This window comes from Schistocerca nitens, chromosome 2 (genome assembly GCF_023898315.1).
Source record: "Schistocerca nitens isolate TAMUIC-IGC-003100 chromosome 2, iqSchNite1.1, whole genome shotgun sequence".
Lineage (NCBI taxonomy): Eukaryota > Metazoa > Arthropoda > Insecta > Orthoptera > Acrididae > Schistocerca > Schistocerca nitens.
This window is the reverse complement of record NC_064615.1, coordinates 403,124,200-403,150,613: the sequence shown is the minus strand read 5'-3', so window position 1 is coordinate 403,150,613 and position 26,414 is coordinate 403,124,200. Positions and strand designations below refer to the sequence as shown.

General features: G+C 49.5%; 7 non-coding genes across 7 annotated transcripts; all 7 read right to left on the bottom strand.

Annotated features, from left to right (window-relative positions):
- Positions 1-806: 806 nt before the first annotated feature.
- On the bottom strand, positions 807-969 carry LOC126237629 (U1 spliceosomal RNA). The gene has a single exon (XR_007545110.1). It is a non-coding gene; the product is annotated as a U1 spliceosomal RNA (small nuclear RNA).
- Positions 970-3,247: 2,278 nt separating this feature from the next.
- Positions 3,248-3,410, bottom strand: LOC126237689 (U1 spliceosomal RNA). The gene has a single exon (XR_007545161.1). It is a non-coding gene; the product is annotated as a U1 spliceosomal RNA (small nuclear RNA).
- Positions 3,411-5,688: 2,278 nt separating this feature from the next.
- LOC126237686 (U1 spliceosomal RNA) lies at positions 5,689-5,851 on the bottom strand. Its single transcript, XR_007545160.1, has one exon. It is a non-coding gene; the product is annotated as a U1 spliceosomal RNA (small nuclear RNA).
- A 2,277-nt stretch (positions 5,852-8,128) lies between these two features.
- Positions 8,129-8,291, bottom strand: LOC126237685 (U1 spliceosomal RNA). The gene has a single exon (XR_007545159.1). It is a non-coding gene; the product is annotated as a U1 spliceosomal RNA (small nuclear RNA).
- Positions 8,292-10,569: 2,278 nt separating this feature from the next.
- LOC126237684 (U1 spliceosomal RNA) lies at positions 10,570-10,732 on the bottom strand. Its single transcript, XR_007545158.1, has one exon. It is a non-coding gene; the product is annotated as a U1 spliceosomal RNA (small nuclear RNA).
- A 2,277-nt stretch (positions 10,733-13,009) lies between these two features.
- On the bottom strand, positions 13,010-13,172 carry LOC126237683 (U1 spliceosomal RNA). The gene has a single exon (XR_007545157.1). It is a non-coding gene; the product is annotated as a U1 spliceosomal RNA (small nuclear RNA).
- A 2,278-nt stretch (positions 13,173-15,450) lies between these two features.
- LOC126237682 (U1 spliceosomal RNA) lies at positions 15,451-15,613 on the bottom strand. Its single transcript, XR_007545156.1, has one exon. It is a non-coding gene; the product is annotated as a U1 spliceosomal RNA (small nuclear RNA).
- Between the last annotated feature and the right edge of the window lie 10,801 nt (positions 15,614-26,414).

Sequence of the window (26,414 nt, the reverse complement as noted above, 5' to 3'; positions counted from 1 at the left end):
CTGCGCTCACCAAGCCGAAGTTTGGAATTGCCCTTGGCCGGTTTCCGTCCTCCCCGTGTTGTAACTGCTCATTTCCAATCCCTCTTTTTTTTTTTCCCGGTCGCCTGCAAAGTTGTCACATGAAACACAACAAGACATTCCTTACAGAAAGTAAACGCTCACTGTCGTGGCCTAATAAACAGCCTACCGCGGTTCTCGTCCCATCACCGAATTTAAGCGACGCTGGCCCTTGTCAGTGTGGCCGCCTGGGAGCACAAGTGGCTGTTGCCCAGAATTTCTCCTCCCCGTTTTCGGTACAGTTGGCCACGTCATTTCACATCCCCGCAAGCTCCTCAAGTGCAGCAGACGCTTGCTTCCGGCCCCTCATGTACCTGGCCACAGGCGACACAGCGTTCGGCTGGGCGACGCCTCGTGTACGCCGGCTCGCGCCACCGCGGTCGCCGTGCGTGCAGGGAATGCCGCGCCGTCCAATTGCGTTTGGCGCGCATTCCCCCGATGCACAGAGAAAGCCAAAAGTCGCCGTTCGACCATTAATGGGGGTGTCGTACCAGAGTTAGACCGCTTGTGCCATCTCGCGGCTGCCGCTGCTACTGCTACTACTGGTGCGCGTCCCCCGCGCTTATCGAACAGACAGTGTGCTCTGGCTCTGGGTTTGACGCCAGGTCGACGCAGACGCGTGGTACGCGCCTAGCGCGAGTGCTGCTGCGTTTGGCAGTCCCTTGCCAAACACGTTGCTGGCCGAGCGCTCAGACGCACAAGTTACCGACTGCTATCACACAATACTGCGTTTGTAATTGAAATGAACACCGGGACAGCGCGAACGCAAGTCCCGACTACCAAAAATTATGCGCCCGAGTTACTCACATTTGGAGTAATCGCGGGGGTCAGCTCGACCGAAGTGCAATGGAAGAGCCTCACCCCGGAGGAACCGCCTTCATGATCACGGTATCCCCTACGCCAGGTAAGTATGCTTTCGTCGCGCCACAGGCGAGAATTTGTAGTGCCTCGCGCTATCGAGATGTAACGAGAGCTCCTGACGTTTTCGCAATCGGCGAACAGAATGGTGGCCGTCCATGTACCTGTCTCCTTACAAGAGAGCTATTGGCTGTCGAGTTAGATGGCAGATAGTCGCAACAACGCTCCTCTGCCGAGAAAAGCGATGCATTTTGTGCGAGCACCACCATACGGCTCGCGGCGCCGGCCGCTGCTGGAGTTAATTTACCGTTCCCTCCGGAAGATGGCGGGCCAAGTCCGGGTTGCCGCCTCCGGGCCCTCCTCTCCGTCTCCAACGAGCCCTCTTTCTCGGCTGTTGAAACCGCGAATGAGATCTGCGGAATGAGTGCTTTTTGCAGCCGCAATGCAAGCCACACTTTACTTTCCATCCTTCCAGGAGGGCCCTTTGTGCTAGCAAATACGGCAGCATTGTCACGCGCGGTCGTCTGTCGCCGAGCAACTGAAGGACCACAGCTCAGACTGTCAGATGTTCTAAGAGAGCTGGATGCACTCGTGTGTGTTGTGCGCGACGATCAAACAGGACGTCAGTGAACTGCAAGAACGAACATCAATCAGCACGTTCGACATTCGACGCCGAGTAACAGAAGACACTTAAAAGGTAATACTTCCTTTTTCTTTTCCTTCCGCGTAGGACGTGGAAAGCTCGATCGAATATCTGTGCAAATTTTCATCCAGAGTATGCAGATACATTCTTCACGCAAAAGAGAGAAAAATAAAGTTTCGTTCATGACAACATTTCAGCTGTGTCCGGAAAGCGGGTTGATTTCGAAGATGCAGATTAATTTTGCGGTATTTGGTAAACGATTGATACCTTGTAGCAATCTTTGCTTAGACGTGGATTAGCTAAGGATGAAACTAAATTGCTTTTTGTTTTTTAAACACAACACTTCTGGCGTGTAATGAAGCGATGGGAAACAAAGGAAGTGGCTTTTCCGTGAATGTAGTGATGCAACAACGAATTCATTGAGGGCTATCCGTTTCTGCAATTAGTAGGCGTGAGTAATTTACTGAAACTGCCGCTATTACGCGTCTGTCAATGTAGAACCATGTGTGTTACAGTAGGCAGTGTTCGGATATTTTGTCAGTGAGTAGGGAGAAATTGTGTTTTTAATTACACTTGTTATAGAGAGAGAGAGAGAGAGAGAAAGAAGAGTTTTATGTTATTTCCACTCCATTCGAAACCTATCTGTTCTCACTCCAAGGAGGTATGGTGTACTTTTAATACTTTGGAAGACGAATAGCGAGCTTGTAAAGTAGCCATAAACAGATTTGAAGTTCCCAACCTGTTAAAGACGTGCGTAACACAGACTTTTTGACTCGATTTCTTGCAAGAAAAACACCTGATAACATTGCGTTTTCTACTTTCCCTGAGAGCCCCGAGTACAGGCGCCCTTGTCTCACTCAGCTACCACGAAAGAAAGAAATTTTCTGCGCTCACCAAGCCGAAGTTTGGAATTGCCCTTGGCCGGTTTCCGTCCTCCCCGTGTTGTAGCTGCTCATTTCCAATCCTTTTTTTTTTTTCCCCGGTCGCCTGCAAAGTTGTCACATGAAACACAACAAGACATTCCTTACAGAAAGTAAACGCTCACTGTCGTGGCCTAATAAACAGCCTACCGCGGTTCTCGTCCCATCACCGAATTTAAGCGACGCTGGCCCTTGTCAGTGTGGCCGCCTGGGAGCACAAGTGGCTGTTGCCCAGAATTTCTCCTCCCCGTTTTCGGTACAGTTGGCCACGTCATTTCACATCCCCGCAAGCTCCTCAAGTGCAGCAGACGCTTGCTTCCGGCCCCTCATGTACCTGGCCACAGGCGACACAGCGTTCGGCTGGGCGACGCCTCGTGTACGCCGGCTCGCGCCACCGCGGTCGCCGTGCGTGCAGGGAATGCCGCGCCGTCCAATTGCGTTTGGCGCGCATTCCCCCGATGCACAGAGAAAGCCAAAAGTCGCCGTTCGACCATTAATGGGGGTGTCGTACCAGAGTTAGACCGCTTGTGCCATCTCGCGGCTGCCGCTGCTACTGCTACTACTGGTGCGCGTCCCCCGCGCTTATCGAACAGACAGTGTGCTCTGGCTCTGGGTTTGACGCCAGGTCGACGCAGACGCGTGGTACGCGCCTAGCGCGAGTGCTGCTGCGTTTGGCAGTCCCTTGCCAAACACGTTGCTGGCCGAGCGCTCAGACGCACAAGTTACCGACTGCTATCACACAATACTGCGTTTGTAATTGAAATGAACACCGGGACAGCGCGAACGCAAGTCCCGACTACCAAAAATTATGCGCCCGAGTTACTCACATTTGGAGTAATCGCGGGGGTCAGCTCGACCGAAGTGCAATGGAAGAGCCTCACCCCGGAGGAACCGCCTTCATGATCACGGTAACCCTTACGCCAGGTAAGTATGCTTTCGTCGCGCCACAGGCGAGAATTTGTAGTGCCTCGCGCTATCGAGATGTAACGAGAGCTCCTGACGTTTTCGCAATCGGCGAACAGAATGGTGGCCGTCCATGTACCTGTCTCCTTACAAGAGAGCTATTGGCTGTCGAGTTAGATGGCAGATAGTCGCAACAACGCTCCTCTGCCGAGAAAAGCGATGCATTTTGTGCGAGCACCACCATACGGCTCGCGGCGCCGGCCGCTGCTGGAGTTAATTTACCGTTCCCTCCGGAAGATGGCGGGCCAAGTCCGGGTTGCCGCCTCCGGGCCCTCCTCTCCGTCTCCAACGAGCCCTCTTTCTCGGCTGTTGAAACCGCGAATGAGATCTGCGGAATGAGTGCTTTTTGCAGCCGCAATGCAAGCCACACTTTACTTTCGATCCTTCCAGGAGGGCCCTTAGTGCTAGCAAATACGGCAGCATTGTCACGCGCGGTCGTCTGTCGCCGAGCAACTGAAGGACCACAGCTCAGACTGTCAGATGTTCTAAGAGAGCTGGATGCACTCGTGTGTGTTGTGCGCGACGATCAAACAGGACGTCAGTGAACTGCAAGAACGAACATCAATCAGCACGTTCGACATTCGACGCCGAGTAACAGAAGACACTTAAAAGGTAACACTTCCTTTTTCTTTTCCTTCCGCGTAGGACGTGGAAAGCTCGATCGAATATCTGTGCAAATTTTCATCCAGAATATGCAGATACATTCTTCACGCAAAAGAGACAAAAATAAAGTTTCGTTCATGACAACATTTCAGCTGTGTCCGGAAAGCGGGTTGATTTCGAAGATGCAGATTAATTTTGCGGTATTTGGTAAACGATTGATACCTTGTAGCAATCTTTGCTTAGACGTGGATTAGCTAAGGATGAAACTAAATTGCTTTTTGTTTTTTAAACACAACACTTCTGGCGTGTAATGAAGCGATGGGAAACAAAGGAAGTGGCTTTTCCGTGAATGTAGTGATGCAACAACGAATTCATTGAGGGCTATCCGTTTCTGCAATTAGTAGGCGTGAGTAATTTACTGAAACTGCCGCTATTACGCGTCTGTCAATGTAGAACCATGTGTGTTACAGTAGGCAGTGTTCGGATATTTTGTCAGTGAGTAGGGAGAAATTGTGTTTTTAATTACACTTGTTATAGAGAGAGAGAGAGAGAGAGAAAGAAGAGTTTTATGTTATTTCCACTCCATTCGAAACCTATCTGTTCTCACTCCAAGGAGGTATGGTGTACTTTTAATACTTTGGAAGACGAATAGCGAGCTTGTAAAGTAGCCATAAACAGATTTGAAGTTCCCAACCTGTTAAAGACGTGCGTAACACAGACTTTTTGACTCGATTTCTTGCAAGAAAAACACCTGATAACATTGCGTTTTCTACTTTCCCTGAGAGCCCCGAGTACAGGCGCCCTTGTCTCACTCAGCTACCACGAAAGAAAGAAATTTTCTGCGCTCACCAAGCCGAAGTTTGGAATTGCCCTTGGCCGGTTTCCGTCCTCCCCGTGTTGTAGCTGCTCATTTCCAATCCTTTTTTTTTTTTCCCCGGTCGCCTGCAAAGTTGTCACATGAAACACAACAAGACATTCCTTACAGAAAGTAAACGCTCACTGTCGTGGCCTAATAAACAGCCTACCGCGGTTCTCGTCCCATCACCGAATTTAAGCGACGCTGGCCCTTGTCAGTGTGGCCGCCTGGGAGCACAAGTGGCTGTTGCCCAGAATTTCTCCTCCCCGTTTTCGGTACAGTTGGCCACGTCATTTCACATCCCCGCAAGCTCCTCAAGTGCAGCAGACGCTTGCTTCCGGCCCCTCATGTACCTGGCCACAGGCGACACAGCGTTCGGCTGGGCGACGCCTCGTGTACGCCGGCTCGCGCCACCGCGGTCGCCGTGCGTGCAGGGAATGCCGCGCCGTCCAATTGCGTTTGGCGCGCATTCCCCCGATGCACAGAGAAAGCCAAAAGTCGCCGTTCGACCATTAATGGGGGTGTCGTACCAGAGTTAGACCGCTTGTGCCATCTCGCGGCTGCCGCTGCTACTGCTACTACTGGTGCGCGTCCCCCGCGCTTATCGAACAGACAGTGTGCTCTGGCTCTGGGTTTGACGCCAGGTCGACGCAGACGCGTGGTACGCGCCTAGCGCGAGTGCTGCTGCGTTTGGCAGTCCCTTGCCAAACACGTTGCTGGCCGAGCGCTCAGACGCACAAGTTACCGACTGCTATCACACAATACTGCGTTTGTAATTGAAATGAACACCGGGACAGCGCGAACGCAAGTCCCGACTACCAAAAATTATGCGCCCGAGTTACTCACATTTGGAGTAATCGCGGGGGTCAGCTCGACCGAAGTGCAATGGAAGAGCCTCACCCCGGAGGAACCGCCTTCATGATCACGGTAACCCTTACGCCAGGTAAGTATGCTTTCGTCGCGCCACAGGCGAGAATTTGTAGTGCCTCGCGCTATCGAGATGTAACGAGAGCTCCTGACGTTTTCGCAATCGGCGAACAGAATGGTGGCCGTCCATGTACCTGTCTCCTTACAAGAGAGCTATTGGCTGTCGAGTTAGATGGCAGATAGTCGCAACAACGCTCCTCTGCCGAGAAAAGCGATGCATTTTGTGCGAGCACCACCATACGGCTCGCGGCGCCGGCCGCTGCTGGAGTTAATTTACCGTTCCCTCCGGAAGATGGCGGGCCAAGTCCGGGTTGCCGCCTCCGGGCCCTCCTCTCCGTCTCCAACGAGCCCTCTTTCTCGGCTGTTGAAACCGCGAATGAGATCTGCGGAATGAGTGCTTTTTGCAGCCGCAATGCAAGCCACACTTTACTTTCCATCCTTCCAGGAGGGCCCTTTGTGCTAGCAAATACGGCAGCATTGTCACGCGCGGTCGTCTGTCGCCGAGCAACTGAAGGACCACAGCTCAGACTGTCAGATGTTCTAAGAGAGCTGGATGCACTCGTGTGTGTTGTGCGCGACGATCAAACAGGACGTCAGTGAACTGCAAGAACGAACATCAATCAGCACGTTCGACATTCGACGCCGAGTAACAGAAGACACTTAAAAGGTAACACTTCCTTTTTCTTTTCCTTCCGCGTAGGACGTGGAAAGCTCGATCGAATATCTGTGCAAATTTTCATCCAGAATATGCAGATACATTCTTCACGCAAAAGAGACAAAAATAAAGTTTCGTTCATGACAACATTTCAGCTGTGTCCGGAAAGCGGGTTGATTTCGAAGGTGCAGATTAATTTTGCGGTATTTGGTAAGCGATTGATACCTTGTAGCAATCTTTGCTTAGACGTGGATTAGCTAAGGATAAAACTAAATTGCTTTTTGTTTTTTAAACACAACACTTCTGGCGTGTAATGAAGCGATGGGAAACAAGGAAGTGGCTTTTCCGTGAATGTAGTGATGCAACAACGAATTCATTGAGGGCTATCCGTTTCTGCAATTAGTAGGCGTGAGTAATTTACTGAAACTGCCGCTATTACGCGTCTGTCAATGTAGAACCATGTGTGTTACAGTAGGCAGTGTTCGGATATTTTGTCAGTGAGTAGGGAGAAATTGTGTTTTTAATTACACTTGTTATAGAGAGAGAGAGAGAGAGAAAGAAGAGTTTTATGTTATTTCCACTCCATTCGAAACCTATCTGTTCTCACTCCAAGGAGGTATGGTGTACTTTTAATACTTTGGAAGACGAATAGCGAGCTTGTAAAGTAGCCATAAACAGATTTGAAGTTCCCAACCTGTTAAAGACGTGCGTAACACAGACTTTTTGACTCGATTTCTTGCAAGAAAAACACCTGATAACATTGCGTTTTCTACTTTCCCTGAGAGCCCCGAGTACAGGCGCCCTTGTCTCACTCAGCTACCACGAAAGAAAGAAATTTTCTGCGCTCACCAAGCCGAAGTTTGGAATTGCCCTTGGCCGGTTTCCGTCCTCCCCGTGTTGTAACTGCTCATTTCCAATCCTTTTTTTTTTTTTCCCCCGGTCGCCTGCAAAGTTGTCACATGAAACACAACAAGACATTCCTTACAGAAAGTAAACGCTCACTGTCGTGGCCTAATAAACAGCCTACCGCGGTTCTCGTCCCATCACCGAATTTAAGCGACGCTGGCCCTTGTCAGTGTGGCCGCCTGGGAGCACAAGTGGCTGTTGCCCAGAATTTCTCCTCCCCGTTTTCGGTACAGTTGGCCACGTCATTTCACATCCCCGCAAGCTCCTCAAGTGCAGCAGACGCTTGCTTCCGGCCCCTCATGTACCTGGCCACAGGCGACACAGCGTTCGGCTGGGCGACGCCTCGTGTACGCCGGCTCGCGCCACCGCGGTCGCCGTGCGTGCAGGGAATGCCGCGCCGTCCAATTGCGTTTGGCGCGCATTCCCCCGATGCACAGAGAAAGCCAAAAGTCGCCGTTCGACCATTAATGGGGGTGTCGTACCAGAGTTAGACCGCTTGTGCCATCTCGCGGCTGCCGCTGCTACTGCTACTACTGGTGCGCGTCCCCCGCGCTTATCGAACAGACAGTGTGCTCTGGCTCTGGGTTTGACGCCAGGTCGACGCAGACGCGTGGTACGCGCCTAGCGCGAGTGCTGCTGCGTTTGGCAGTCCCTTGCCAAACACGTTGCTGGCCGAGCGCTCAGACGCACAAGTTACCGACTGCTATCACACAATACTGCGTTTGTAATTGAAATGAACACCGGGACAGCGCGAACGCAAGTCCCGACTACCAAAAATTATGCGCCCGAGTTACTCACATTTGGAGTAATCGCGGGGGTCAGCTCGACCGAAGTGCAATGGAAGAGCCTCACCCCGGAGGAACCGCCTTCATGATCACGGTAACCCTTACGCCAGGTAAGTATGCTTTCGTCGCGCCACAGGCGAGAATTTGTAGTGCCTCGCGCTATCGAGATGTAACGAGAGCTCCTGACGTTTTCGCAATCGGCGAACAGAATGGTGGCCGTCCATGTACCTGTCTCCTTACAAGAGAGCTATTGGCTGTCGAGTTAGATGGCAGATAGTCGCAACAACGCTCCTCTGCCGAGAAAAGCGATGCATTTTGTGCGAGCACCACCATACGGCTCGCGGCGCCGGCCGCTGCTGGAGTTAATTTACCGTTCCCTCCGGAAGATGGCGGGCCAAGTCCGGGTTGCCGCCTCCGGGCCCTCCTCTCCGTCTCCAACGAGCCCTCTTTCTCGGCTGTTGAAACCGCGAATGAGATCTGCGGAATGAGTGCTTTTTGCAGCCGCAATGCAAGCCACACTTTACTTTCGATCCTTCCAGGAGGGCCCTTAGTGCTAGCAAATACGGCAGCATTGTCACGCGCGGTCGTCTGTCGCCGAGCAACTGAAGGACCACAGCTCAGACTGTCAGATGTTCTAAGAGAGCTGGATGCACTCGTGTGTGTTGTGCGCGACGATCAAACAGGACGTCAGTGAACTGCAAGAACGAACATCAATCAGCACGTTCGACATTCGACGCCGAGTAACAGAAGACACTTAAAAGGTAACACTTCCTTTTTCTTTTCCTTCCGCGTAGGACGTGGAAAGCTCGATCGAATATCTGTGCAAATTTTCATCCAGAATATGCAGATACATTCTTCACGCAAAAGAGACAAAAATAAAGTTTCGTTCATGACAACATTTCAGCTGTGTCCGGAAAGCGGGTTGATTTCGAAGGTGCAGATTAATTTTGCGGTATTTGGTAAGCGATTGATACCTTGTAGCAATCTTTGCTTAGACGTGGATTAGCTAAGGATAAAACTAAATTGCTTTTTGTTTTTTAAACACAACACTTCTGGCGTGTAATGAAGCGATGGGAAACAAGGAAGTGGCTTTTCCGTGAATGTAGTGATGCAACAACGAATTCATTGAGGGCTATCCGTTTCTGCAATTAGTAGGCGTGAGTAATTTACTGAAACTGCCGCTATTACGCGTCTGTCAATGTAGAACCATGTGTGTTACAGTAGGCAGTGTTCGGATATTTTGTCAGTGAGTAGGGAGAAATTGTGTTTTTAATTACACTTGTTATAGAGAGAGAGAGAGAGAGAAAGAAGAGTTTTATGTTATTTCCACTCCATTCGAAACCTATCTGTTCTCACTCCAAGGAGGTATGGTGTACTTTTAATACTTTGGAAGACGAATAGCGAGCTTGTAAAGTAGCCATAAACAGATTTGAAGTTCCCAACCTGTTAAAGACGTGCGTAACACAGACTTTTTGACTCGATTTCTTGCAAGAAAAACACCTGATAACATTGCGTTTTCTACTTTCCCTGAGAGCCCCGAGTACAGGCGCCCTTGTCTCACTCAGCTACCACGAAAGAAAGAAATTTTCTGCGCTCACCAAGCCGAAGTTTGGAATTGCCCTTGGCCGGTTTCCGTCCTCCCCGTGTTGTAACTGCTCATTTCCAATCCTTCTTTTTTTTTTCCCCCCGGTCGCCTGCAAAGTTGTCACATGAAACACAACAAGACATTCCTTACAGAAAGTAAACGCTCACTGTCGTGGCCTAATAAACAGCCTACCGCGGTTCTCGTCCCATCACCGAATTTAAGCGACGCTGGCCCTTGTCAGTGTGGCCGCCTGGGAGCACAAGTGGCTGTTGCCCAGAATTTCTCCTCCCCGTTTTCGGTACAGTTGGCCACGTCATTTCACATCCCCGCAAGCTCCTCAAGTGCAGCAGACGCTTGCTTCCGGCCCCTCATGTACCTGGCCACAGGCGACACAGCGTTCGGCTGGGCGACGCCTCGTGTACGCCGGCTCGCGCCACCGCGGTCGCCGTGCGTGCAGGGAATGCCGCGCCGTCCAATTGCGTTTGGCGCGCATTCCCCCGATGCACAGAGAAAGCCAAAAGTCGCCGTTCGACCATTAATGGGGGTGTCGTACCAGAGTTAGACCGCTTGTGCCATCTCGCGGCTGCCGCTGCTACTGCTACTACTGGTGCGCGTCCCCCGCGCTTATCGAACAGACAGTGTGCTCTGGCTCTGGGTTTGACGCCAGGTCGACGCAGACGCGTGGTACGCGCCTAGCGCGAGTGCTGCTGCGTTTGGCAGTCCCTTGCCAAACACGTTGCTGGCCGAGCGCTCAGACGCACAAGTTACCGACTGCTATCACACAATACTGCGTTTGTAATTGAAATGAACACCGGGACAGCGCGAACGCAAGTCCCGACTACCAAAAATTATGCGCCCGAGTTACTCACATTTGGAGTAATCGCGGGGGTCAGCTCGACCGAAGTGCAATGGAAGAGCCTCACCCCGGAGGAACCGCCTTCATGATCACGGTAACCCTTACGCCAGGTAAGTATGCTTTCGTCGCGCCACAGGCGAGAATTTGTAGTGCCTCGCGCTATCGAGATGTAACGAGAGCTCCTGACGTTTTCGCAATCGGCGAACAGAATGGTGGCCGTCCATGTACCTGTCTCCTTACAAGAGAGCTATTGGCTGTCGAGTTAGATGGCAGATAGTCGCAACAACGCTCCTCTGCCGAGAAAAGCGATGCATTTTGTGCGAGCACCACCATACGGCTCGCGGCGCCGGCCGCTGCTGGAGTTAATTTACCGTTCCCTCCGGAAGATGGCGGGCCAAGTCCGGGTTGCCGCCTCCGGGCCCTCCTCTCCGTCTCCAACGAGCCCTCTTTCTCGGCTGTTGAAACCGCGAATGAGATCTGCGGAATGAGTGCTTTTTGCAGCCGCAATGCAAGCCACACTTTACTTTCGATCCTTCCAGGAGGGCCCTTAGTGCTAGCAAATACGGCAGCATTGTCACGCGCGGTCGTCTGTCGCCGAGCAACTGAAGGACCACAGCTCAGACTGTCAGATGTTCTAAGAGAGCTGGATGCACTCGTGTGTGTTGTGCGCGACGATCAAACAGGACGTCAGTGAACTGCAAGAACGAACATCAATCAGCACGTTCGACATTCGACGCCGAGTAACAGAAGACACTTAAAAGGTAACACTTCCTTTTTCTTTTCCTTCCGCGTAGGACGTGGAAAGCTCGATCGAATATCTGTGCAAATTTTCATCCAGAATATGCAGATACATTCTTCACGCAAAAGAGACAAAAATAAAGTTTCGTTCATGACAACATTTCAGCTGTGTCCGGAAAGCGGGTTGATTTCGAAGGTGCAGATTAATTTTGCGGTATTTGGTAAGCGATTGATACCTTGTAGCAATCTTTGCTTAGACGTGGATTAGCTAAGGATAAAACTAAATTGCTTTTTGTTTTTTAAACACAACACTTCTGGCGTGTAATGAAGCGATGGGAAACAAGGAAGTGGCTTTTCCGTGAATGTAGTGATGCAACAACGAATTCATTGAGGGCTATCCGTTTCTGCAATTAGTAGGCGTGAGTAATTTACTGAAACTGCCGCTATTACGCGTCTGTCAATGTAGAACCATGTGTGTTACAGTAGGCAGTGTTCGGATATTTTGTCAGTGAGTAGGGAGAAATTGTGTTTTTAATTACACTTGTTATAGAGAGAGAGAGAGAGAGAGAAAGAAGAGTTTTATGTTATTTCCACTCCATTCGAAACCTATCTGTTCTCACTCCAAGGAGGTATGGTGTACTTTTAATACTTTGGAAGACGAATAGCGAGCTTGTAAAGTAGCCATAAACAGATTTGAAGTTCCCAACCTGTTAAAGACGTGCGTAACACAGACTTTTTGACTCGATTTCTTGCAAGAAAAACACCTGATAACATTGCGTTTTCTACTTTCCCTGAGAGCCCCGAGTACAGGCGCCCTTGTCTCACTCAGCTACCACGAAAGAAAGAAATTTTCTGCGCTCACCAAGCCGAAGTTTGGAATTGCCCTTGGCCGGTTTCCGTCCTCCCCGTGTTGTAACTGCTCATTTCCAATCCTTTTTTTTTTCCCCCCGGTCGCCTGCAAAGTTGTCACATGAAACACAACAAGACATTCCTTACAGAAAGTAAACGCTCACTGTCGTGGCCTAATAAACAGCCTACCGCGGTTCTCGTCCCATCACCGAATTTAAGCGACGCTGGCCCTTGTCAGTGTGGCCGCCTGGGAGCACAAGTGGCTGTTGCCCAGAATTTCTCCTCCCCGTTTTCGGTACAGTTGGCCACGTCATTTCACATCCCCGCAAGCTCCTCAAGTGCAGCAGACGCTTGCTTCCGGCCCCTCATGTACCTGGCCACAGGCGACACAGCGTTCGGCTGGGCGACGCCTCGTGTACGCCGGCTCGCGCCACCGCGGTCGCCGTGCGTGCAGGGAATGCCGCGCCGTCCAATTGCGTTTGGCGCGCATTCCCCCGATGCACAGAGAAAGCCAAAAGTCGCCGTTCGACCATTAATGGGGGTGTCGTACCAGAGTTAGACCGCTTGTGCCATCTCGCGGCTGCCGCTGCTACTGCTACTACTGGTGCGCGTCCCCCGCGCTTATCGAACAGACAGTGTGCTCTGGCTCTGGGTTTGACGCCAGGTCGACGCAGACGCGTGGTACGCGCCTAGCGCGAGTGCTGCTGCGTTTGGCAGTCCCTTGCCAAACACGTTGCTGGCCGAGCGCTCAGACGCACAAGTTACCGACTGCTATCACACAATACTGCGTTTGTAATTGAAATGAACACCGGGACAGCGCGAACGCAAGTCCCGACTACCAAAAATTATGCGCCCGAGTTACTCACATTTGGAGTAATCGCGGGGGTCAGCTCGACCGAAGTGCAATGGAAGAGCCTCACCCCGGAGGAACCGCCTTCATGATCACGGTAACCCTTACGCCAGGTAAGTATGCTTTCGTCGCGCCACAGGCGAGAATTTGTAGTGCCTCGCGCTATCGAGATGTAACGAGAGCTCCTGACGTTTTCGCAATCGGCGAACAGAATGGTGGCCGTCCATGTACCTGTCTCCTTACAAGAGAGCTATTGGCTGTCGAGTTAGATGGCAGATAGTCGCAACAACGCTCCTCTGCCGAGAAAAGCGATGCATTTTGTGCGAGCACCACCATACGGCTCGCGGCGCCGGCCGCTGCTGGAGTTAATTTACCGTTCCCTCCGGAAGATGGCGGGCCAAGTCCGGGTTGCCGCCTCCGGGCCCTCCTCTCCGTCTCCAACGAGCCCTCTTTCTCGGCTGTTGAAACCGCGAATGAGATCTGCGGAATGAGTGCTTTTTGCAGCCGCAATGCAAGCCACACTTTACTTTCGATCCTTCCAGGAGGGCCCTTAGTGCTAGCAAATACGGCAGCATTGTCACGCGCGGTCGTCTGTCGCCGAGCAACTGAAGGACCACAGCTCAGACTGTCAGATGTTCTAAGAGAGCTGGATGCACTCGTGTGTGTTGTGCGCGACGATCAAACAGGACGTCAGTGAACTGCAAGAACGAACATCAATCAGCACGTTCGACATTCGACGCCGAGTAACAGAAGACACTTAAAAGGTAACACTTCCTTTTTCTTTTCCTTCCGCGTAGGACGTGGAAAGCTCGATCGAATATCTGTGCAAATTTTCATCCAGAATATGCAGATACATTCTTCACGCAAAAGAGACAAAAATAAAGTTTCGTTCATGACAACATTTCAGCTGTGTCCGGAAAGCGGGTTGATTTCGAAGGTGCAGATTAATTTTGCGGTATTTGGTAAGCGATTGATACCTTGTAGCAATCTTTGCTTAGACGTGAATTAGCTAAGGATAAAACTAAATTGCTTTTTGTTTTTTAAACACAACACTTCTGGCGTGTAATGAAGCGATGGGAAACAAGGAAGTGGCTTTTCCGTGAATGTAGTGATGCAACAACGAATTCATTGAGGGCTATCCGTTTCTGCAATTAGTAGGCGTGAGTAATTTACTGAAACTGCCGCTATTACGCGTCTGTCAATGTAGAACCATGTGTGTTACAGTAGGCAGTGTTCGGATATTTTGTCAGTGAGTAGGGAGAAATTGTGTTTTTAATTACATTTGTTATAGAGAGAGAGAGAGAGAGAAAGAAGAGTTTTATGTTATTTCCACTCCATTCGAAACCTATCTGTTCTCACTCCAAGGAGGTATGGTGTACTTTTAATACTTTGGAAGACGAATAGCGAGCTTGTAAAGTAGCCATAAACAGATTTGAAGTTCCCAACCTGTTAAAGACGTGCGTAACACAGACTTTTTGACTCGATTTCTTGCAAGAAAAACACCTGATAACATTGCGTTTTCTACTTTCCCTGAGAGCCCCGAGTACAGGCGCCCTTGTCTCACTCAGCTACCACGAAAGAAAGAAATTTTCTGCGCTCACCAAGCCGAAGTTTGGAATTGCCCTTGGCCGGTTTCCGTCCTCCCCGTGTTGTAACTGCTCATTTCCAATCCTTCTTTTTTTTTTCCCCCCGGTCGCCTGCAAAGTTGTCACATGAAACACAACAAGACATTCCTTACAGAAAGTAAACGCTCACTGTCGTGGCCTAATAAACAGCCTACCGCGGTTCTCGTCCCATCACCGAATTTAAGCGACGCTGGCCCTTGTCAGTGTGGCCGCCTGGGAGCACAAGTGGCTGTTGCCCAGAATTTCTCCTCCCCGTTTTCGGTACAGTTGGCCACGTCATTTCACATCCCCGCAAGCTCCTCAAGTGCAGCAGACGCTTGCTTCCGGCCCCTCATGTACCTGGCCACAGGCGACACAGCGTTCGGCTGGGCGACGCCTCGTGTACGCCGGCTCGCGCCACCGCGGTCGCCGTGCGTGCAGGGAATGCCGCGCCGTCCAATTGCGTTTGGCGCGCATTCCCCCGATGCACAGAGAAAGCCAAAAGTCGCCGTTCGACCATTAATGGGGGTGTCGTACCAGAGTTAGACCGCTTGTGCCATCTCGCGGCTGCCGCTGCTACTGCTACTACTGGTGCGCGTCCCCCGCGCTTATCGAACAGACAGTGTGCTCTGGCTCTGGGTTTGACGCCAGGTCGACGCAGACGCGTGGTACGCGCCTAGCGCGAGTGCTGCTGCGTTTGGCAGTCCCTTGCCAAACACGTTGCTGGCCGAGCGCTCAGACGCACAAGTTACCGACTGCTATCACACAATACTGCGTTTGTAATTGAAATGAACACCGGGACAGCGCGAACGCAAGTCCCGACTACCAAAAATTATGCGCCCGAGTTACTCACATTTGGAGTAATCGCGGGGGTCAGCTCGACCGAAGTGCAATGGAAGAGCCTCACCCCGGAGGAACCGCCTTCATGATCACGGTAACCCTTACGCCAGGTAAGTATGCTTTCGTCGCGCCACAGGCGAGAATTTGTAGTGCCTCGCGCTATCGAGATGTAACGAGAGCTCCTGACGTTTTCGCAATCGGCGAACAGAATGGTGGCCGTCCATGTACCTGTCTCCTTACAAGAGAGCTATTGGCTGTCGAGTTAGATGGCAGATAGTCGCAACAACGCTCCTCTGCCGAGAAAAGCGATGCATTTTGTGCGAGCACCACCATACGGCTCGCGGCGCCGGCCGCTGCTGGAGTTAATTTACCGTTCCCTCCGGAAGATGGCGGGCCAAGTCCGGGTTGCCGCCTCCGGGCCCTCCTCTCCGTCTCCAACGAGCCCTCTTTCTCGGCTGTTGAAACCGCGAATGAGATCTGCGGAATGAGTGCTTTTTGCAGCCGCAATGCAAGCCACACTTTACTTTCCATCCTTCCAGGAGGGCCCTTAGTGCTAGCAAATACGGCAGCATTGTCACGCGCGGTCGTCTGTCGCCGAGCAACTGAAGGACCACAGCTCAGACTGTCAGATGTTCTAAGAGAGCTGGATGCACTCGTGTGTGTTGTGCGCGACGATCAAACAGGACGTCAGTGAACTGCAAGAACGAACATCAATCAGCACGTTCGACATTCGACGCCGAGTAACAGAAGACACTTAAAAGGTAACACTTCCTTTTTCTTTTCCTTCCGCGTAGGACGTGGAAAGCTCGATCGAATATCTGTGCAAATTTTCATCCAGAATATGCAGATACATTCTTCACGCAAAAGAGACAAAAATAAAGTTTCGTTCATGACAACATTTCAGCTGTGTCCGGAAAGCGGGTTGATTTCGAAGGTGCAGATTAATTTTGCGGTATTTGGTAAGCGATTGATACCTTGTAGCAATCTTTGCTTAGACGTGGATTAGCTAAGGATAAAACTAAATTGCTTTTTGTTTTTTAAACACAACACTTCTGGCGTGTAATGAAGCGATGGGAAACAAGGAAGTGGCTTTTCCGTGAATGTAGTGATGCAACAACGAATTCATTGAGGGCTATCCGTTTCTGCAATTAGTAGGCGTGAGTAATTTACTGAAACTGCCGCTATTACGCGTCTGTCAATGTAGAACCATGTGTGTTACAGTAGGCAGTGTTCGGATATTTTGTCAGTGAGTAGGGAGAAATTGTGTTTTTAATTACACTTGTTATAGAGAGAGAGAGAGAGAGAAAGAAGAGTTTTATGTTATTTCCACTCCATTCGAAACCTATCTGTTCTCACTCCAAGGAGGTATGGTGTACTTTTAATACTTTGGAAGACGAATAGCGAGCTTGTAAAGTAGCCATAAACAGATTTGAAGTTCCCAACCTGTTAAAGACGTGCGTAACACAGACTTTTTGACTCGATTTCTTGCAAGAAAAACACCTGATAACATTGCGTTTTCTACTTTCCCTGAGAGCCCCGAGTACAGGCGCCCTTGTCTCACTCAGCTACCACGAAAGAAAGAAATTTTCTGCGCTCACCAAGCCGAAGTTTGGAATTGCCCTTGGCCGGTTTCCGTCCTCCCCGTGTTGTAACTGCTCATTTCCAATCCTTCTTTTTTTTTTCCCCCCGGTCGCCTGCAAAGTTGTCACATGAAACACAACAAGACATTCCTTACAGAAAGTAAACGCTCACTGTCGTGGCCTAATAAACAGCCTACCGCGGTTCTCGTCCCATCACCGAATTTAAGCGACGCTGGCCCTTGTCAGTGTGGCCGCCTGGGAGCACAAGTGGCTGTTGCCCAGAATTTCTCCTCCCCGTTTTCGGTACAGTTGGCCACGTCATTTCACATCCCCGCAAGCTCCTCAAGTGCCGCAAGTCTGCGTGCAGGGAATGCCGCGCCATCCAATTGCGTTTGGCGCGCATTCCCCCGATGGACAGAGAAAGCCAAAAGTCGCCGTTCGACCATTAATGGGGGTGTCGTACCAGAGTTAGACCGCTTGTGCCATCTCGCGTCTGCCAGTCAAAACAAATTAAAATCACACCGAGTGTGACGGTGGTTGGCCGACCATAGAGAAAAAAGGGAAAAGCCAACCACCGAGGAACACATGAAAAAAGCAGACTAAAATCGTAGGCCATAGGCCAGAATCAACACAAAAACACACACATTCACATTAAGCGATAAAAGCCCCCTGCCAGAATACAACGCAAAACCAAGTCCGCTATGGCAGAGTCGTCAGTTAAAAGCGCAGGGAGAGTATCAGGCAGCGCAAAAGTCTGCCTGGGCACAGTTAAAAGAGCGCACTCCAACAGAATATGGACCACCGTCAAGGACGCCCCACAACGAGAAAGAGGTGGATCCTCACGACACAGTAAATAACTGTGCGTCAGTCGGGTGTGGCCAATGCGGTGCCGACAAAGGACGACGGAGTCCCTGCGGGTGGCTCGCATGGATGACCGCCACACAGTCGTCGTCTCCTAAATAGCACGGAGTTTATTGGGCGTGATCCGATCGCGCCATTCAGCGTCCCAAAGCGCAAAAACTTTTCGGCGGAGGACTGCCCGCGAATCAGTCTCAGGGAGGCCAACATTCAGAGGTGGTTTACTCGTGGCCTCTTTCGTCAGGCGGTCAACATATTCATTGCCCGGGATACCGACATGACCGGGGGTCCACACAAAGACCACAGAGCGGCCGCAACGGGCAAGAGTATGCAGGGACTCATGGATAGCCATCACCAGACGAGAACGAGGGAAACACTGGTCGAGAGCTCGTAAACCGCTCAGGGAATCGCTACAGATAACGAAGGACTCCCTGAGCAGGAGCGGATATACTCTAGGGCTCGAAAGATGGCGACCAGCTCAGCAGTCTAAACGCTGCAGCCGTCCGGCAAGGAACGTTGTTCGGAATGGTCCCCTAGAGTTAGCGCATAACCGACACGACCAGCAACCATCGAACCGTCAGTGTATACAACTCCAGAGCCCTGATACGTGGCCAGGATGGAATAAAAGCGGCGGCGGAAGGACTCTGGAGGGACTGAGTCCTTCGGGCCCTGTGCCAAGTCGAGCCGAAGGCAAGGGCGAGGAACACACCATGGGGGTTTACGCAAAGTGGCCCGAAAAGGAGTTGGAACAGTGAAAACCCTAAGCCCGGAGAGAAGCTCTTTCACGCGGATCGCGATCGGATAACCTGAACGGGGCCGACGTTCTGGCAGATTGACGACCGATTGCGGGAACAGGAGACGATAGTTTGGATGCCCGGGCAAGCTAAAAACATGGGCAGCATAAGCGGCCAGCAAACGTTGGCGCCGTAACCGCAGGGGAGGGACACCTGCCTCCACTAGTATGCTGTCCACAGGGCTGGTACGGAAAGCACCAGTGGCTAGGCGTATCCCGCTGTGGAGGATCGGGTCCAGCACCCTCAACGCAGATGGGGATGCTGAGCCATAAGCCAGACTCCCATAATCCAGACGGGACTGGATTAACGCCTGGTAGAGCCGCAACAGGCTAGATCGGTCGGCGCCCCAGCGGGCGTGGCTCAAGCATCTCAGAGCATTTAGATTCCGCCAACACGCCTGTTTAAGCTGCCGAATATGAGCCAGCCAAGTCAAAAACTATACCCAAAAACCCGTGGGTCTCCACCACAGCAAGGAGTTCGTCGGCAAGATAAAGCTGCGGCTCAGGATGGACTGTTCGGCGCCGGCAGAAACGCATAACGCGGGTCTTGGCAGCCGAAAACTGAAAACCATGCGCTACAGCCCAAGACTGCGCCTTGCGGATTGCGCCCTGCAGCCGACGTTCAACAGCTGCAATGCCAGTAGAGCTGTAGTAAAGGCAGAAGTCGTCAGCATACAGGGACGCTGAGACAGACGTCCCCACCGCCGCAGCGAGCCCGTTAATGGCTATTAAAAACAGGCAGACACTTAAAACAGATCCCTGGGGCACACCGTTCTCCTGGACGCGGGAGGAACTATGGGAGGCCGCGACTTGCACGCGGAACGTACGATACGACAGAAAATTGCGGATAAAGATCGGCAGAGGGGCCCCGAATACCCCATCCATGAAGCGTAGAAAGGATGTGATGACGCTATGTCGTATCGTACGCCTTCCGCATGTCGAAAAAGACAGCGACCGGGTGCTGACGGCGGGCAAAGGCAGTACGGATGGCCGACTCCAGACTCACCAGATTGTCGGCGGCGGAGCGGCCTTTACGGAATCCACCCTGAGAAGGAGCCAGAAAGCCCCTTGACTCCAGTACTCAGTTCAACCGCCGGCTCACCATCCGTTCAAGCAATTTGCAAAGAACGTTGGTGAGGCTAATGGGACGGTAGCTGTCCACCTCCAAAGGGTTCTTCCCAGGTTTCAGAATGGGGATAACAATACTTGCCCGCCATTGCGACGGAAACTCTCCCTCGACCCAAATGCGGTTGTAAAGGTCGAGGAGCCGACGCTGGCAGTCCACTGAAAGGTGTTTCAGCATCTGACAGTGGATGCCATCTGGCCCAGGAGCGGTATCAGGGCAAGCGGCAGGGGCACTGTGAAATTCCCACTCACTGAATGGAGCATTGTGGGATTCAGAATGGTGGGTGCGAAAAGAAAGGCCCCGACGTTCCATCCGCTCTTTAATGGAGCGGAAGGCCAGTGGGTAATTGGAAGAAGCGGAACTAAGAGCAAAATGCTCTGCCAAGCTGTCGGCAATTTCGTCGGAGTCTGCACAAACTGCTCCATTCAGTGAGAGCGCAGGGACGCTTACAGGGGTCCGATAGCCGTAGAGGCGTCGGATCGTGGCCCAGACCTGCGATGGAGAGACATGGAGGCCAATGGTGGACACATACCGCTCCCAGCACTCCTGCTTGCTTTGGCGGATAAGGCGGCGGGTCCGCGCACGCAGCCGTTTGAAGGTGATGAGGTGGTCAATGCAGGGATGTCGCTTGTGACGCTGGAGCACCCGCCGGCGATCTTTAATCGCATTTTGGTGAGAATATTTAAAATTTTAAGGAGACGATATTCCTTTTCAGTTCAACTTTCTCTCTCCCTTTCCCAGATCACAAGTAACAGTTGTCCTCAGAAGAGGTACCTTTGGGCACCAATATTTAATTTATCATCATTAATGTAAAGTAAAGGAGTTTTGCTATTTAGGGAGTAAAATAACTGATGATGGTCGAAGTAGAGAGGATATCAAATGTAGACTGGCAATGGCAAGGAAATCGTTTCTGAAGAGGAGAAATTTGTTAACATCGAGTATGGATTTAAGTGTCAGGAAGTCGTTTCTGAAAGTATTTGTATGGAGTGTAGCCATGTATGGAAGTGAAACATGGACGATAAATAGTTTGGACAAGAAGAGAATAGAAGCTTTCGAAATGTGGTGCTACAGAAGAATGCTGAAGATAAGGTGGGTAGATCACGTAACTAATGAGGAGGTATTGAATAGGATTGGGGAGAAGAGAAGTTTGTGGCACAACTTGACTAGAAGAAGGGATCGGTTGGTAGGACATGTTTTGAGGCATCAAGGGATCACAAATTTAGCATTGGAGGGCAGCGTGGAGGGTAAAAATCGTAGAGGGAGACCAAGAGATGAATACACTAAGCAGATTCAGAAGAATGTAGGTTGCAGTAGGTACTGGGAGATGAAGAAGCTTGCACAGGATAGAGTAGCATGGAGAGTTGCATCAAACCAGTCTCAGGACTGAGGACCACAACAACATCATTAATGTAACGTCTCTAGAGAACAGTATGTTGGAGCGAGTGTAATACAAAGTTTTTCCACAGGATTGGTTCTATTGAAGCTGAGTGACGGCACGTATCTTAAAGGAGGTGCTGATACAGTAAGTATCGTAAGCTCTTATCACCCATCACAGGTTGTGTTACTATACCCACTTCCCAATAACAGTCATGTACAGCTACATCCTGTCCTACTGAGTCTTTATTTTGCTACACGTCGGGGGTACTGTCATCTACAGCTGCAGCATGGAGCAACACTGTACATTGCTACCAACCTACAAGCTGCATCATGTTCAATTTGTTCTGAATGAGAGACATTTATTTACATTCATTCAATTATTTTCCCTTCCAGCAACTAATACTAAGATATGCGTAGAGAACACAGTTGATGTGAGATGAGGAATTTGGTGTCTTGATAGCATGTTGGCACGCAATTCTGAGTTTAGCGAATGGGCTACTGAACAACAAAGCACTGTCCTACCCCACAACAGTCCCCCACTACCACTGATATGTCATACTGGTACATAAATCCGGAAAAACGAAGTGCTCATTTGAAATGTTAAAAAATATTACTTATAAAGGCGACTTAAAGTGCTGAGAGACAATTAGTAAGCATAGTCGTCCTTAAAAAGAACCGAGGAGAAACTGAACCTCTGTGATATGAGACCTCCGCTCCAACAAATACACCACTGGCCATTAAAATTCCTACACCACGAAGATGACGTGCTACAGACGCGAAATTTAACCGACAGGAAGAAGATGCTGTGATATGCAAATGATTAGCTTTTCAGAGCATTCACACACCTACAACGTGCTGACATGAGGACAGTTTCCAACCGATTTCTCATACACAAACGGCAGTTGACCGGCGTTGCCTGGTGAAACGTTGTTGTGATGCCTCGTGTAAGGAGGAGAAATGCGTACCATCACGTTTCCGACTTTGATAAAGGTCGGATTGTAGCCTATCGCGATTGCGGTTTATCGTATCGCGACATTGCTGCTCGCGTTGTTCGAGATGCAATGACTGTTAGCAGAATTTGGAATCGGTGGGTTCAGGAGGGTAACACGGAACGTCGTACTGGATCACAACGGCCTCGTATCACTAGCAGTCGAGATGACATGCATCTTATCCGCATGGCTGTAACGGATCGTGCAGCCACGTCTCGATCCCTGAGTCAACAGATGGGGACGTTTGCAAGACAACAACCATCTGCACGAACAGTTCGACGAAGTTTGCCGCAGCATGGGCTATCAGCACAGACAGGAGCGCCTGCGATGGTGTACTCAACGACGAACCTGGGTGCACGAATGGCAAAACGTCTTTTTTTTTTCGGCTGAATCCAGGTTCTGTTTACAGCATCATGATGGTCGCATCCGTGTTTGGCGACATCGCGTTGAACGCCCATTGGAAGCGTGTATTCGTCGTCGCCATACTGGCGTATCACCCGGCATGATAGTGTGGGGTGCCATTGGTTACACGTCTCGGTCACCTCTTGTTCGCATTAACGGCACTTTGAACAGTGGACGTTACTTTTCAGATGTGCTACGACCCGTGGCTCTACTCTTCATTCGGTTCCTGCGAAACCCTACATTTCAGCAGGATAATGCACGACCGCATGTTGCAGGTCCTGTACGGGCCTTTCTGGATACAGAAAATGTTCGACTGCTGTCCTGGCCAGCACATTCTGAAGCTGCATTGGCAGCTGTACCTGTTCACGCCATCCAAGCTCTGTTTGACTCAATGCCCAGGCGTATCAAGGCCGTTATTAAGGCCAGAGATGGTAGTTCTGGGTACTAATTTCTCAGGATCTATGCACCCAAATTGCGTGAAAATGTAATCACATGTCAGTTCTAGTATAATATATTTGTCCAATGAATACCCGTTTATCATCTGCATTTCTGCTTGGTGTAGCAATTTTAATGGCAAGTAGTGTACAAAATTCACAGGTATTGTCTCAAAGGTGTAGCCATAGTTCTTGGGTGCTGTTGCGAATATGGCAAAGCACTGCGGCACATGTCTGCAGTACAGGAGCATTTGGAAGCCAAATGATTGCTAAGAAAAGTGGAGAAGGAAAAATTAGACGTCTCTGTAACCAGTGCTTCAGAATCTTGTTAATAGTTCAGCAGGCAGATTAAATATGACACAAATAGAACCTAGAAAGAATGATTAGGAAAGATGTCTGCAGAAAACGTGCCAAAGAAGAGCCAATGTAGTGAGACATATGGCACAAGGCACATGGGAAGAGCTGACTTGAATGAAGCTGGTATATTGTCCATACTTTTGAACACCGAGACACTGAATACTAAAGCGATTACCTGAATGTTTGCCAGTTTCAACGATAACAATAAAATATTTAAGTGACTTTTCTTTTACCCCCTTCTTTTTTTTCCCTTTTCGCCTTTCTGCTGTGGGGTCGGCAATGTTATATGCGTTGTCGCACCGTTAGTGCCAGTTGGTTGTTGGATTCCGGGTGTATACGCAGACAAGGAAAAAAAATTCCTGATTTATCCCGGATTTCCCAGTTAAAAACACACTTTCTCCAGGGGGAAAACATACTTTTTCCCTGTTAACTGACAGTATGTTTTCTTTCGGAACTTTATAGGTTATCAGTCCTTTGAATGATTATGGTTTTATACACGGACGTAGAATTTCCCGGCGCTTTAGAAAACTAAACGCAGGGGAAAAAACGCGTTTTGGAAAGATCTTTGATGTGCAGCAACATGTACGCTGCATATTTTCGTATTACGAAAGTATAAATTCGAATTCCATCAAACACCGCATGTTACTTTCTGAAGCATTGAAATCGAGATTGCGATGCGCTTTTGTAAGCCAGTCAAGAGCTCATGTCACGTGATCTCACCAGCCGATGACAGCGGGTATTCAGAGCTTAGGACACGTGAGGTAGTCAGCGAATAGCAACATCACTGTTAAGTAGCGCGAACACACAAATAGAAAAAGTTAGTCGTTAAAATTAATATACATAGTGTTGCTACACGAAACGCAAAACTTTTACATAGAATATTTGTCTATAAGATTAATACGCTGCAAGAGAAGCTAAGCTTTCACATATAATGTTTGTCTTATATGCACGTGTTACAATTTAAGATATATCACACAAATGTGCCAGTAAATTTTTTAATACAGACATAAATGTCTGATCTTCTGGGCTCTAAATTCATCTAAATGGCTCGTCATCGAAGAGTTGATTTTTAAATGAGATTCAAACACACTGTGATTTAAGAAATTCATCGTACATCCTCGCACATAGTTCCGGTGTAACTGCCAGAATGGTACTTTGCTGGTAACGCTTTTCAAACCACCATTTGGAATATTTTCCAGCGATCTGTTAGAAATAGGTTCGTTTCTGCAGTTGCCAGGGACCGCCAGATGACAGGCGTCACCGCGCTTGCGCAGCTACGCAGGAGGCCCGTACGTTCGTACGTGTAAAGCATTAAAAGATCTTAAATTGTGTCATAAAAGAAGCAAGACATCGGAGGATACTCAAGAGCATCGGAATTTCGTGATCCACACTAAAATGTGCACATTTAAAGTGCACATCCATGCGTATGTCCAGGTTCCCAGTGAAGTAGGTCACGACCTGACATTAAGCTTTTCAATGTGGTTTTCGGGATGTAAATTTTCTTGGAGTACCAGTATTGTGTTATCTCAAGTTTTGTTCTTTATTATGGCAAATATGCCTTACGTGCTATATGTTGAAAACGTGCACTTGAAATGCAGCTAACAGTGTGTGGAATTGAACACTTCGTTTCAAATATATTGTCTGCCTCAGAGGAAAAGATTAATAAAAGAACATTTCTTTAGCAAACCGACAAAAATGACGTCATTCTTCTGCAAGGCAATTAATGCTTGACAGTCAGAATGGTGGAAATAAAATAGTCTGCAACTAGTAACACATTTTAGCCTTCCGTAATTATGTCAATGTATTTTAATTCACTTGATAGCTCCCGGCGACAGAAATCTGTTTTATTTTCATTTGACGTGAGAGCAGTAAACAGCAAAATCACTAAATGTAAAAATGGATCACGTGTAGACTACTCACTTCCCCACTAACTCAGACTGCTCTGCGCATCAGCCCCGGATCAATGATATTTCCGAACCGGGGCAATACCCCGCCACTCCCGAAAGCGTTTGAGATAGGACGTCGAAAAAAAAAAATCGAATTTTCAAAAATATGTTCATTTTGTAGCGCACATCTTTCTGAAGAGTCTGATTCATAAAACATATGTGTTCGAGGAAATGTAACATATGTTATTTGGTCGTAAGTGTGCCAAAGTACAGCATTCTTCTAGCCCAAGCCACTGTACTTCGCTCTGTGGAATTGAAACGTGTATGTCCTGTGGTGCCTCTCCTGATTACAGCCGGCCGGTTTGACATCCTGTCCCACTTAAAAAAAAACTTCAGAAATTTTGTACTCGTTATTGGTTCAAATGGCTCTGAGCACTATGCGACTTAACTTCTGAGGTCATCAGTCGCCTAGAACTTAGAACTAATTAAACCTAACTAACCTAAGGACATCACACACATCCATGCCCGAGGCAGGATTCGAACCTGCGACCGTAGCGGTCACGCGGTTCCAGACTGAAGCGCCTTTAACCGCACGGCCACACCGGCCGGCTACTCGTTATTCTCTATCAGTTAACAACTATCTGCTTTGGGTGACATAAAATTAAATGTAGGATATATAAACCCAGTAAAGAAATTTTGTACTCGTTATTCCCTATCAGTTAACAACTAGCTGCTTTGGGTGACAAAATTAAATGTAGGATATATAAACCCAGTAAAGACATGAGACAAGCAAGACAATACACATTTCATCAATCCTTCGCTCCTAGAATTTTTGTCTCTCTAATCTTGCTACAGCTTTACATGGCGTGCTTTCCTTTCTGCGAAAGAATCTATTACCTCATCAAAGTTCGTCAAACGTTTGGCTACATGGAAAGTCGAAACGTCGTTGTCTAATACTGAAAAAGCTGTTAATACAAATAGGATCCAAGACTGGTGTGGTTTCCCGATCTGATTACGTCTATTTTGTCACTGTCTGCTAGATAGAACAAAATAGGTCTTTCTAATACTGCAACAATTGTAACACACCAAATAAACGAGACTGTTTTGGCACAAATAA